The sequence below is a fragment of the Canis lupus genome, chromosome 7, assembly GCF_011100685.1.
Source record: "Canis lupus familiaris isolate Mischka breed German Shepherd chromosome 7, alternate assembly UU_Cfam_GSD_1.0, whole genome shotgun sequence".
Lineage (NCBI taxonomy): Eukaryota > Metazoa > Chordata > Mammalia > Carnivora > Canidae > Canis > Canis lupus.
In genome coordinates, this window is record NC_049228.1 from 35527360 (window position 1) to 35542528 (window position 15169).

General features: G+C 38.0%; 1 protein-coding gene across 5 annotated transcripts in view; it reads left to right on the forward strand.

The window, feature by feature from the left end:
* Positions 1–15169, forward strand: part of CATSPERE (catsper channel auxiliary subunit epsilon) — a 199070-nt gene that overhangs the window by 105339 nt on the left and 78562 nt on the right. The window lies entirely within an intron of this gene.

Genomic DNA, 15169 nt, shown 5'->3' on the forward strand with positions numbered 1-15169 from the left:
GTTATGAAATTCAGTGATATATAAGATACTATACTATGCAGCTTTTGCAGAGTTATTTAATTTATGGTTATAAATAAGTCCATTTTCCTAACCTAACTTTTCAGAGGCCTCTTTATAGAGATACACTTCCAACAAAAGAGAATAAAACAAATCTTGTATATTATTATGAAGAATAAGTTAGCCATATTATCACAGTTTTGTTTTACCTTGACATGGGCAAAAGGTCCAAAAAATTATTTCCCCCAAAGACTGTGTACTTTCAAAAATGAATTAACTCCTCTTTTGACAATATAGTAAATAAGGTATCCTAAAGCTATTACGTTACAAAATACCTAAAATGCTGTGTAAAAATTTTAAAACTTTTTTTAAGGATATAGCTGGATTATATGGAAGTAGGGGAAATCCTGAGAGGAATGGGGTAGTCCTAGATCACCTAATCCAGAGGCATAAGCCAATTCTAACATCTCACCTTCTGTAAGCACATATACTAATTTAGATATTTAGATCTCTGGTACTTGGACACAAGGCCTTGGGCCTGTGCAAGGTAGGACATCTGATAATCATTTTTTCATAAAACATGAACCTTCAAAATTTTTCCAAAATAATGAAATCTATGTGAGCTTTAGTTCTTCAAAGGAGAGAAAAGTCTGTCTTTAAAATTTGTCATCAGGTGACCCAGCAATTGCGCTGCTGGGGATTTACCCCAAAGATACAGATGCAGTGAAACGCTGGGACACCTGCACCCCGATGTTTATAGCAGCAATGTCCACAATAGCCACACTGTGGAAGGAGCCTCAGTGTCCATCAAAAGATGAATGGATAAAGAAGATGTGGTCTATATATACATGGAATATTACTCAGCCATTAGAAACGACAAATAGGGGATCCCTGGGTGGCGCAGCGGTTTAGCGCCTGCCTTTGGCCCAGGGCGCGATCCTGGAGACCCGGGATCGAGTCCCACGTCGGGCTCCCGGTGCATGGAGCCTGCTTCTCCCTCTGCCTGTGTCTCTGCCTCTCTCTCCCTCTCTGTGTGACTATCATAAATAAATAAAAATAAAAAAAATTTAAAAAAAAAGAAACGACAAATACCCACCATTTGCTTCGACGTGGATGGACCTGGAGGGTATTATGCTGAGTGAAATAAGTCAATCAGAAAAGGACAAACATTATATGGTCTCATTCATTTGGGGAATATAAAAATTAGTGAAAGGGAATAAAGGGAAAGGAGAGAAAATGAGTGAAAATATCAGAGATGGTGACAAAACATGAGAGACACCTAACTCTGGGAAATAAACAAGGGGTAGTGGAAGGGGAGGTGGGCGGGGGATGGGGTGACTGGGTGATGGGCACTGAGGGGGGCACTTGGCGGGATGAGCACTGGGTATTATGCTATATGTTGGCAAATTGAACTCCAATAAAAAAAATCTTTTTAAAAAATAAAATAAAATAAAATTTGTCATCAGGAACTGACTCACATGGGCTTTGGGGCCCAGAGTCCCAGCACCTGTGTAGTTCAAAAAACATTAAGGCTAGCACCAAGCAGAAGTAAACACAACAATTTCTGGAGAAATTAAGCCTCAATTCAGGCTTTGAAAATTTTCCACAGATAACATTCTGAAAAAAATTGACCTCACAGTAAAAAATGACAAAACACACAAAGAAACAAGATGCCATGGGAGTCAGGAGAAACAATAAAGAATAGAATCATTCCCGCAAGGACATCAGGTATTAAAGTTGACAAAATATAAAATATCTTTAATAGATTTAAATAAATGGAAGACATAAGGAGAAAGGAATCTACCAAATGGCAAGGCAATTAGTAAAAATAAAAGCAAGAAACTCATTACTGTAAGATTTAGGATAGTGATTATCCCAGAAAGGAAAAACATAGTGACTGTGAGAGCGCTTGGGTGGCATTCAGCAGTTCTGATGATATTCCATTTCTAAATCTCTAAGGTCATTACACAGACCTCTGTTTTGTCACAAATCTTCCAGCTATATATTTTTCTATTCAATCCGTTTTCTGTATGTGGATTGTATTTCAAAATTTTTAATATGTAAAAATAAATGCTAAAATATTAAATTTTATATAATAAGCTTTGGTAAAACTAATGAAAATTGAAATGTAAAATTCAGTGGAGAAGATCCAAGATGTCTAACCAGAATTCCAAAATAAAGTTTAGAATGGGGGGCAAGATGGCAGAAGAGTAGGGGTCCTCAGCTCATCTGGTCCCACAAACTTACCTAGATAACTTTTAAAACATCCTGAACACCTATGAATTTGACCTGAGATGTAAAGAGAGAACAGCTGGAATGCTACAGAAAGAAATGTATTCACTACTAATAAGGTATGAAGGTGAAAAAAATTAAAAAGAACTAAAGTAGGGGAACCATGACTAGCAGGGCTAAAGCAGAGCAGCAAAAGCCTCCAGGGCCCAAAAGCACAGCCCTGGAGAAGTGGGAATTTTAAAAATCCATGCCTGAGTTTTCCCTGATGGAAAAGGGCTTAGCAGGGAAATTGGGCAGAATCGCAGGAGGGGCGGAAGCATCAAGATTCCCGAAGTCACTATAAGAGGAGGGGTGCCTGGGGGATTGCTCACCGGTCCCCCTCGGTAAAGGGCTAGAGCGCCACAGCCCTCCAGGGCATTTGGGAGAAGCCCGCCAGTTACAGGGACTGGCTCTGGAGCTGCTGTTACTTTAGAGCCTGGCAGCAGAGGGAGGTGGCTGTCCTCCATTCCCTTCGAGAGAGGCAGTGCCTGGGAGTGTGGGTCCAGCGGCACAGGGTTCTGGATCCTAGGGCGCCAGAGGACAAAGCCGGAGATCCTCCATTCCCCCTGGAACCACAAGAAGTGGGGAGGGTACAGGAAAGCGAGACCTTTCCTGCTGCTGGACGCCCCGCAAGCTGTGCAGATTAGTGGATCAGTGCACCAGGCCTGCCCCAGGAGCATGTAGCCCGTGTAGACTGGGAGACTGGTTAGTTACTCCTGGAGATCTTGACTCCAGAGCTGGAAATCTGACCATGGCCTTTTTTTTTCTTTCCTCTTTGTTCCACATTGTACCTGGGAGAGGTGGGGCCTCTAGGGAACAAAGGTCTCACAGGATAAACAGCTCATACTGAGCCAAGCACTAGGCAAGGGGCTGGACAATTCTGCCCAGGCACAAACACCTAAGAATCAGTGCAGCAGACCAAATGCTGGAAGAACAAGGGAAATGGAAGTTTACTAAACAAGCAGCACTGGAAAGCTCCAGGACTGAGTGAAAATAGTATATAGAACTAGAGGGTTGGGCAGCCAGCATGGCTCAGCCGTTTAGAGCTGCCTTCAGCCCAGGGCGTGATCCTGGAGACCCGGGATCGAGTCCCACGTTGGGCTCCCTGCATGGAGCCTGCTTTTCCCTCTGCCTGTGTCTCTGCCTCTCTCTCTCCTCTCTTTCTCTCTCTCTCTCTCCCTCTCTCTCTCTCTGTCTCCCTCTCTGTCTCTCATGAATAAATAAATAAAATCTTTAAAAAAAGAACTAGAGGGTCCTTTTTTTTTTTTCATTACAACTTGTTTTTATATCAGGCTAAAAATTTCCAATATTTTTTCTTTTCCCACCTTAACTACCAACTACTCATTTTTAAGTTTTTTTCCTTTTTGACTTTCATATTTCTACAATTACATGTCTTAGATATATTTTTCACTTCTGGACTCCCTTCGGTGTATTCAATTTAATTTTGGTAGATATATGAGATATGGGTATTTGTTTTTTTTTTCTGTCTCATTTTGTTTTACAATGGTGGAAGTTAGTACCTTGTAATGCACGACCAAATTCACCCAGAACCAAATGGAACACCATGTTAGTTCATTCTGTGAGTTCTCTCTTCCTTCCCATTCTGCCCCCCTCTTTTATCTTGTTTCTGTTTTTGTGGTCATGTTGGGTCTTTATATAAGTATTGCTGGCTTATATAAATTTGGGATTGAGCATCTTCTAACATACAGAACAAAATACACTCAGAACAAGAGGATCACCCTCTAGGACACCTCAAGGAGACTACATTCTCTCTCCACTACCACTTCCTCGCCACCACCATCCCTTCCTCCCCCCTTTTCTCTTTTCGCTTTTATTTTTTTTATTTTGTTTTTGGTTTTTGTTTTTTTATTTTTACTACTTTGTTTTAAAAGTTGTTTTTTCACTTTTTGTTTTATTTTGCTCTGTTCTTGTTTTTCTTTTATTTGGTCTCTGACCTCTTCACAATCATCTATGGTGTATTGTACTTAGGTCATGGTTGATAGTTTTGATTCAGCCCACTCATACAGCCACTCTGCATGGGACAAAATGACTATAAAGAAGAATTCACCACAAAAGAAAGAACTGGAAGCAATACTCTCTGCCACAGAGTTACAGAATCTGGATTTAAATATGATGTCAGGGGGATCCCTGGGTGGCGCAGCGGTTTGGTGCCTGCCTTTGGCCCAGGGCACGATCCTGGAGACCCTGGGATCGAGTCCCACATCGGGCTCCCGGTGCATGGAGCCTGCTTCCCCCTCTGCCTATGTCTCTGCCTCTCTCTCTCTCTCTCTCTCTGTATAACTATCATAAAAAAATAAAATAAAATAAAAAATAAAAAAATAATAATAAATATGATGTCAGAAATTCAATTCAGAAGTACAGTTATAAAGTTACTGGTGGCTCATGAAGGACTCTAGAGACTTTATTACTGCAGAATTGATATCTAAACAGGCTGAAATTAAAAATAGATTAACTGAGATGCAACCCAAACTGATGCTCTAACTGCTAGGGTTAATGAAGTGGAAGAGTGACATAGAGGACAAGTTGATAGAAAGGAAGGAAGCTGAGGGAAAAAGAAAAACAACTAAGAGCCCATGAGGAAAGGCTTAGGGAAATAAATGATAGCTTGAGAAAGAAGAATATATGCCTAACTGGGATTCCAGAAGAGGCTGAGAGAGAGAGAGAGAGAACAACAAAGTATGTTTGAATAAATAATAGCTGAGAACTTCCCTAATCTGGGGAAGGAAACAGGTATTCAGATCCAAGAGATAGAGAGGACCTCCCCCCAAAAAATCAGTAAAAACCATTCAATACCTGGACATTTAATAGTGAAACTTGCAAATTTCAAAGATAAAGAGAAAATTTTTAAAGCAGCTTGAGACAAGAGATTCTTAACTTATATGGGGAGAAATGTCAGATCAATAGCAGACCTCTCCACAGAGACCTAGCAGGCCAGAAAGGGATGGCATGATATATACAGGGTACAAAATGAGAAAAACATGCAGCCAAGAATACTTTATCCAGCAAGGCTGTCATTCAGAGTAGAAAGAATGATGAAGAGCTTCCAGGATAGTCAGAAACTGAAAGAATATGTAACCACCAAACTGGCTCTGCAAGAAATATTAAGAGGGATCCTCTAAAAGAAATAGGGAGCTCAAAGAAACAATCCACAAAAACAGGGACTGAATAGGTATTATGATGACACTAAATTCATATCTTTCAATAATTACTCTGAACATGAATGGGCTAAATGATCTCATCAAAAGATACAGGGTATCAGACTGGATAAAAAAGCAAGAACCATCTACATGTTCTCTACAAGAGACTCATTTTAGACCTAAGGACACCTCCAGCCTGAAAATGAAGGGGTAGAGAACCATTTACCATTCAAATGGTACTCAAAAGAAAGCTGAGGTAGCAGTTCTCATATCAGACAAATTAGAGCTTATACCAAAGACTGTAGTAAGAGATAAAGAGGTACACTATATCACACTTAAAGGGTCTATCCAACAAGAAGACCTAACAATCATGAATATTTATGCCCCTAATGTGGGAGCTGTTAAGTATATCAATTAATAACCAAAGTAAAGAGATACTTATATAATAATATACTAATAGTAGGAGACTTCAAAATGGCACTTTCAGCAAATGACAGATTTTCTAAGCAGAACATCACTAAAGAAACAAGGGCCTTGAATGATGCACTGGACCAAATACATTTCACAGAAATATGCAGAACATTCCATCCAAATGCAACTGAATACACATTCTTCTCAAGTGCAAATTGGACTTTCTCCAGAATAGACCATATACTGGGTCACAAATCAGATCTCAACTGATACCAAAAGACTGGGATTGTCCCCTGCATATTTTCAGACCACAATGCTTTGAAACTAGAACTCAATCACAAGAAGAAATTTGAAAGAAACTCAAACACATGGAGGTTAAAGAGCATCTTACTAAAAGATGAATGGGTCAGCCAGTAAATTAGAGAAGAATTAAAAAGATTCATGGAAACTAATGAGAATGAAAATACAACTGCTCAAAATCTTTGGGATACAACAAAAGCAGTCCTAAGAGGGAAATATATCACAATACAAGCCTATATGCCAACAAATTAGGCAATCTAGAAATGCATGCATTTCTGGAAACCTACAAATTACCAAAACTGAAACAGGAAGAAACAGAAAACCTGAACAGGCTAATAACCAGTGAGGAAATTGAAGCAGTCAACAAAAACCTCCCAAGCCACAAAAGTCCAGGGACAGTTGGTTTCCCAGGGGAATTCTATAAAACATTTAAAGAAGAAATAATACCTATTCTACTAAAACTGTTTTGAAGGATAGAAATGGAGGGAATACTTCCAAATTCATTTTATGAGGCCAGCATTACCTTGATTCCAAAACCAGACAAAGACCCCACCAAAAAGGATAGTTGTAGGCCAATACCCCTAATGAACATGGATGCAAAAATTCTCACCAAGATACTAGCCAATAGAATCCCAACAATACATTAAGAGGATTATTCACCATGACCAAGAGGGATTTATCCCCAGGATGCAAGGGTGGTTCAACACTCATAAAATAATCAACATGATAGGTCACATCAACAGGAGAAAAAACAAGAACCATATGATCCTCTCAATAGATGCAGAGAAAGCAATTGACAAAATACAGCATCCATTTCTGATTAAAAATTTTCAAAGTGTAGGAATAGAGGGAACATTCCTCAGTGTCTTAAAAGCCATTTATGAAAAGCCCACAGCGAATATCATTCTCAATGAGGAAACATTGAGAGCCTCTCCTCTAAGATCAGGAACACCACAGTGATGTCCATTCTCTCACACTATTATTCAACATAGTACTAGAAGTCCTAGCCTCAGCAATCAGACAACAAAAAGAAGAAAAAAAGGCATCCCAATTGGCAGAGAAGAAGTCCAACTCTCTCTCTTTGAAGATGACATGATACTGTCTGTACATAGAAAACCCAAAAGACTCCACCCCAAGATTGCTAGAACTCATACAGCAATTCAGCAATGTGGCAGGATACAAAATCAATGCCCAGAAATCAGTGGCATTTCTATACACTAACAATGAGATGGAAGAAAGAGAAATTAAGGAGTCAATCCCATTTACAATTGCACCCAAAAGCATAAGATACCTAGGAATAAACCTAACCAAAGAGGTAAAGGATCTATACCCTCAAAACTACAGAACACTTCTGAAAGAAACTGAGGAAGACACAAAGAGATGGAAAAACATTCCATGCTCATGGATTGAAAGAATAAATATTGTCAAAGTGTCTATGCTACCACGGCAATGTACATGTTCCATGCAATCCCTATCAAAATACCATGGACTTTCTTCACAGAGTTGGAACAAATAATCTTAAGATTTGTATGGAATCAGAAAAGACCCCAAATAGCCAGAGGAATATTGAAAAAAAAAAAAAAAACAATGCCAGGGGCATCACAATGCCAGATTTCAAGCTGTATTACAAAGCTGTGATCATCAAGACAGGATGGTACTGGCACAAAAATAGACACATGGATCAATGGAACCAAATAGAGAACCCAGAAATGGGCCCTCAACTCTATGGTCAACTAATATTTGATGAAGCAGGAAAGAATATCCACTGGAAAAGGGACAGTGTCTTCAAAACGTGGTGTAAAATTGGACAGCCATGTGCAGAAGAATGAAACTAGACCATTCTCTTACACTATCCACAAAGATCAACTCAAAATGGTTGAAAGATCTAAATGTGAGACAAGATTCCATCAAAATCCTAGAGAAGAACACAGGCAACACCCTTTTTGAACTTGGCCACAGTAATTTCTTGCAAGATGCATCTATGAAGGCAAGGGAAACAAAAGCAAAAATGAATTATTGGGGCTTAATCAAGATAAAAAGCTTCTTTCTGCCTAGCAAAAGAAACAGCCAACAAAATGAAAAGACAACCTACAGAATGGGAGAAGATATTTGCCAATGACATACCAGATAAAGGACTAGTATCAAAGATCTATAAAGAACTTATCAAACTCAACACCCAAGAAACAAAAAATTACAATCATGAAATGAGCAGAAAACATGAACAAAAATTTCCCCAAAGAAGACACACATGGCCAACAAGCACATGAGGAAGTGCCCGCATCACTTGCCATCAGGGAAATACAAATCAAAACCACAATGAGATACCACCTCACACCAGTGAGAATGGCAAAAATTAACAAGACAGGAAACAACAAATGTTGGAGAGGATGTGGAGAAAGGGGAACCCTCTTGTACTGTCTGTGGGAATGCAAGCTGGTGCAGCCACTCTGGAAAACAGTGTGGAAGTTCCTCAAGAAGTTAAAAATAGAGCTACCCTATGACCCAGCAATTGCACTACTGGGTATTTACCCCAAAGATACAGATGTAGTGAAATGCTGGGATACCCGCACCCCAATGTTCATAGCAGCAATGTCCACAGTAGCCAAACTGTAGAAGGAGCCTCGGTGTCCATCGAAAGATGAATGGATAAAGAAGCTGTGGTATGTATGTATATGTATATATACACACACACACACAATGGAATATTACTCAGCCATTGGAAGAGACTAATACCCACCATTTGCTTCAGTGTGGATGGAACTGGAGGATATTATGCTGAGTGAAATAAATCAGTTGGAGAAGGACAATCATCATATGGTTTCACTCATACATGGAATATAAGAAATAGTGAAAGGGATTATAAAGGATAATGAGTGGGAACTGAGTGGGAAAAATTAGAGAGGGAGACAAATCATGAGAGACTCTTAACTCTGGGAAACAAAAAAAGAGTTGCAGAAGGGGAGGTGGGTGGGGGGATGGGGTAACTGGGTGACAGGCACTGAGGAGGGCACTTGATGGGATGAGCACTGGGTGTTATATTACATGTTGGCAAATTGAATTTAAATTTTAAAAATGTAAAAAAACCACATCTGCTTAATAGGGAAAAAAAGAAAGATTAGAGAGATGAGAAAGAACTGAGAATTTTTCAGATTTAAAGATACCAATCCTCAGTCCAGAAGTACTAAGAAATGCCAATTGATATGATAAAAAATATGGCCTACTTAGCACAAAATAATCAAATTGCATGGTATCAAAGACTAATAAGATATTAAAAGTATCCATTCAGAGAAGACAAATCATAAGCAAAGCAATAAAATAATTAGGACCAGTGGAAGCCAGAAAAGAGTAAAACACTCAACTGAAATAAAATTATTGTCAACCTGAAACAATATACATTCAGTAAAACTATCCTTGAGAAGAAGAATGCTTAAAACTATTTTAGAGAATCAAAACCAGATATTTTAGAATATGAATGGAATAACTGCAATGAAAACTTATTAGACGTGCTCAATAGCAAAATGGAAATGATATGATAGAGGAAACAGCAAAACTCAAGTGACATCAATAGAAACTTTCCAATCTAAACAGTAGAAAAAATTGTCAAACTCAACCAAGTCTGGATTACCTGGGAGTGCAGTTGATCAAGTCTCAAACTCTCGGTTTTGGCACAGTCTAATCTCAGGGTCATGAAATCGAGCCTCATGTCAGGCTCCCTGTTCCGCGGAGCATCTGCCTGAGACACTCTCTCCCTCTCCCTCTGCCCCTGTGTGTGCTCTCTCTCTCTAAAATAAATAAATCTTTTTTAAAAAATTGAACCAAGTCTTAGAGACCCGTGGTTTGATACCAAAAGGTCTAACATTCATGTCATTGAAGTCTCAAGAAGGAGAGGAGAAACAGTATCATGTAGAAAAAAGATTAGAATGACTAATGGTTAGAAGGTTCCTGTATTTGGCAAAAAATATAAATATATGGGGTCATGAAACTCAGCAAACTCCAAACAAGGTAACTGCAAAGAAATTCACAAACTACTAAAAACTAAAGGAAAAAAAAAACTGGAAAGCACCCATAGAAAAATGACATATCATATATAGGAAAACAATGATTCAAATGATGGCAGATTTCTCATTTGGAGCCATAGATGACAGGGGGCAATGAAACAATGTTAAATGCTGAAAGAAAAGAAATACCAACTTAGAGTTCTATTTCTAGACAAAAATATCTTTCAGGAATTAAGGAGAAAAAGACATTTTTAGATGAAAGAAAACTAAGAAAAAAAAAAGAAAACTAAGAGAATTGTTACCAACAGATCTGTTCTAAAAGAAATAGATGCCTAATGAAGCTCAGGCAGAAATGAAATGGAAAATTTAAAACATCAGAAATCAATAAAGAACAACAGAAATGGTAGATATATGAGTAAATATAGTAGATTATTTTTATCCCTTAAGTTCCTTAAAATAGATATGACAAAAAATGTATAAAAGCAAAATTTATTTTATTTTTTTAAAGATTTGTTAAAAATTTATTCATGAGAGACACACACACACACACACAGAGGCAGAGACACAGGCAGAGGGAGAAGCAGGCTCCATGCAGGGAGCCCAACATGGGACCCGATCCCGGGTCTCCAGGATCACGCCCTGGGCCAAAGGCAGGAGCCACCCGGGCTGCCCAAAATCAAAATTTAAAACATATTTTCTGGTGGAGCTTTTAATGTATCTTGATATATAGGACAATTACAACGTAATGGGGAAGGATAAAGGAACCTATGGAATAGTGATGTGTCTTTATAGCACTTAGAATGTCAAGTATTAATTCTAAGTAGGTGAAAAGTAAGGGCATAAATTGCAACCCCTAGAGCAACCACTAACAAAATTTAACTGATAGAATAAAAAACTACCCAATATATAAATTAAAATGGAATACTAAAATTTTTTTTCAAATAATCCAAAAGAAAGCAGAAAGGGAAACAGTGGAACAAAAACAGAGGATACAATTTAAACAATAAAATAGAGATATATAGAAAAATATCAATAATTTCATTAAATTTAAATGGCCAGAGCACTAATTAAAAGGCATCAATTGTCAAATTGGATTTTTTTTAAGTTTTTGAAGTTCCAGTTAGTTGGGGGCACCTGGGTGACTCAGTGAGTTGAGCTTCCAACTCTTGATCTTGGCTCAGGTCTTGATCTCAGAGTCCTGAGTTCCAGCCCCAGACTGTGGACAGATGTGGAGCCTACTTAAGTTCCAAGTAGTTAACATATAGTGTGATATTAGTTCCAGGTGTGCAGTATAGTGATTCAGCCCTTCCATATAACACCTGGTGCTCATCACAGGTGCATTTCTTAATCTTCATCACTTACTTCACCCACTTCCCCTCTGGTAACCATCAGTTCTCTATAGGTAAGAATCCATTTCGTGGTTTGCCTCTCTCTCTCTCTCTTTTCTTTCCCTTTGCTCACTTGTTTTGTTTCTTAAATTCCACACATGAATGAAATTATATGGTTCTTGTCTTCCTCTGACTGACTAATTTCACTTAGCCTAATACTCTCTAGCTCCATCTACATTGTTGAAAATGGCAAGGTTTAATTCTTTTTTATGGCTGAGTAATGTTCCATTTCTAATGTGTGTGTGTGTGTGTGTGTGTCTCACAACTTCTTTATCCATTCATCAATCATAAAACTCAACACCCCAAAAATGCATAATCCAATTTTAAAATAGGCAGAAGACATAAATAAACATTTTTCCAAAGAACACATGCAGATGGCCAACAGACACAGGAAAAGATGCTAAACATCACTCATCACCAGGTAAATACAAATCAAAACTACAATTAGGTGGCATCTCACACCCATCAGAATGGGTAAAGTCAACAACACAAGATACAACAGGTATTGGCAAGGATGTGGAGAAAAGGGAACCCTCTTGTACTGTTGGTGGGAATACAAACTGGTACAGCCAATCTGGAAAACAGTATGGAGGTTTCTCAAAAAGTTAAAAATCTAATAATCCAGCAATTGCACTACTGTTTACCCAAAGAATACAAGAACACTAACTCAAAGGGATATATGCACCCCAATGTTTATAGCAGAATTATCTACAATAGCCAAATTATGGAAACAAGCTCAAGTATCCATCTACTGAAGAATGGATAAATTGGATTTTTTAAAAAAGATCAAACTGTATGCATTCTATGAGAAATCCACTTAAAATGATGCCGTTGAATTAAAAGTAAAATATTAGAAAAGGATATATCAAGAAAACACTAACTACAGGAAAGATAGAATGGCTTGTTAGTATCAAATAAACTAGGAAAACAATCAGGATAAAAAGGGGCATTATATAATGATAAAAGGATCAATGCATCAAGAAGACATAAAAATCCTAAATGTGACATACCTAACAACAAATCTTCAAAACACAAGAACCAAAATTAATTGAATGGAAAAAAGAAATAGATAAGTCTACAAATTTTTTGGAAGATGTCCACACTCCTTCTTCAGGAATAGATAAAACATACAAGTAGAGACAAAATCACAAGGATGTACAAAGAAACTACAGCAGGGATCAGAAAATTATTGCTCATCAGTCAAATCCACTTTGCCACCTTTTTTGTAAATGGTTTTGTAAATGGTATTGAAACACAGTCATTCTCATTTGTTTATGTATAATATCTGCCTACTTTTGCACTACAACAGCACTGATGAAAATTTCCAACAGAGGTTATATGGCCCCAAACCTAAAGTATTTGCTGTATGGCCCTTTCCAGAAAAAGTTTACTGACTCCTAAGTAATCAACAAACTTGACCTAATAGTACATTTGTAAAACATACTCTACCTATCAACTGCAGAAAGTACATACTTTTCAAGTAGACATGGACTATTAACTAAGATAGACGATATTTTGGAACCTAAAACAAACTTTAACATATTTAAAAGAATAGAAGTCAAAGTATGTTCTCTGATCTTAACAGAATTAAACTAGAAATCAATTTTTTTAAAAAAGATATGGGGATCCCTGGGTGGCACAGCGGTTTGGCGCCTGCCTTTGGCCCAGGGTGCAATCCTGGAGACCTGGGATCGAGTCCCATGTCGGGCTCCCGGTGCATGGAGCCTGCTTCTCCCTCTGCCTGTGTCTCTGCCTCTCTCTCTCTCTCTCTCTCTGTGACTATCATAAATAAATAAAAAAAAAAAAGATATGTACAAAGCCCTCAGGTATTTGAAAATTCACAAATACACATCTAAATAACTCTGAACAAAGACAGTTTTAAGGGAATTAGAAATAATATTTAACTGAAAATCAAAATACAACATTTTAAAACTATATCAAAACTGATGGAATTGAAGTTGAAATGAACAAGTCTGTAATTACAGTTGAAAATAGAATAGCAGAAAATAGGCAGGGGTATAGAAGAACTGAGCAGCTCACTGAATCTAATTAAAATGCATAGAACAGTCTACCCAACAGCAGCAGAATACATTTCTTGGCAAGTGTTCATGGAACATTTATCAAGATAGACCATATACAGAGTCATTGAGTAAACCTCAGCAAATTTGAAAGAATGTTCTCTAAACACAATGGAATTAAACTAGAAGTCAAAAACAGAACTCTATCTGGAAATACCCCAATCCTTGGAAATTAAACAATACACCTCTAAATAATTTGTGTTAAATAAGATATTTCAAGGGAAATTAGAAAGTCTTTTAACTGAATATAAATAAGAGTATAAGGTATCCAATTTTATGGGATGCTGCTAAAGCAGTTCTTAGAGGGAAATTTATAGCATTAAATGATTATATTAGAAACTTCCACTTCTGGTCAAGATGAAGTTAAAAAGTAGGGACTATATATTTACCTTCCTGAATAATATATAAAAACAAAAAAACTGAACAGAATGTATGAAACAGTGCCTCTCAAGACATTGTATATCAAGATGAGCCCTGCAATTGTCCCAGATTAAAGTCCTAAGAAAGTTCCCAGATCATGGAACGAGGACACAGGAAACTCAGGCAGAGTCTAGCAGATTCCCTGAGTTCGGGAAGTGGAACTGAGAGGCGAGAACAAGGTGGCCAGAGTTTGCAAAGCAGAATATCAGAGATGAAAGAACTGCACATACAATTCTGGATATGTGCAAAGGGTTCCCCATGTGTATTCAGCAGAGTACTAATAAGTGTATGTATGTGAGGAAACTGTCCAATCTGGGGGAAACTGTCCAATCTGGAAGATAGCTGAAGGGACTAGGCAATAGAATTTATAACTTACACAGGGATAGGAATGGTACCTCTTCTAACCAGCCAAATTGAAAATGCTCATAGTGATTCATGGGAGGTCGGGTAGAGTGCTCTAAAGGTCTGGCCTCAGTACTGAGGAATAAATTTCATCAAACCAAATGCTTCTCTGGTCCTATTGAACAAATCTTAAAAACAAGACCCAAAGGGACCCAACTGTTTCCCAGTAACTTAATTAAATCTCAGAAAAAAACTCGAGTATTTATTAAGAATATTCAGCACTCAGCAAGGTAATAGTCACAATTTCTCTTATCCAATCAAAAGTACCAGGTACTGGGAGAGTAAAGTGGGGAAGAAAAGACAGGTAAACCAAGGAGCAGACTCCTAACTACAGGGAATACATTGATGGTCACCAGAGGGGAGTTGGGAGGGGGAGTGGGGGAAATAAATGATGACGACTGAGAAGTGCACTTGTCATGATGAGCACCAGGTGATGCATGGAAGATATCATACACCTGAAGCTAACTGGAATTTAAATTAAGACTTAAAAGAAATCATATCACACACACATACCACAGACATCACACATATACTTCACACGTGCACACACACACACACACATACAGAGGCCACAAAACATTACTGAGTGAAATAAAAGACTTAAATGGAGAGATCTGTTAATGGTGAGATGTCTATGCTTGAGAAATTCAGCACACATCAGTTAAAATCCCAATGGGCAGCCATTATACAAAAGAAATTGAGAAGCTGATTCTAAAAGTCATATGGAAATTCAAGATAAAACAAAA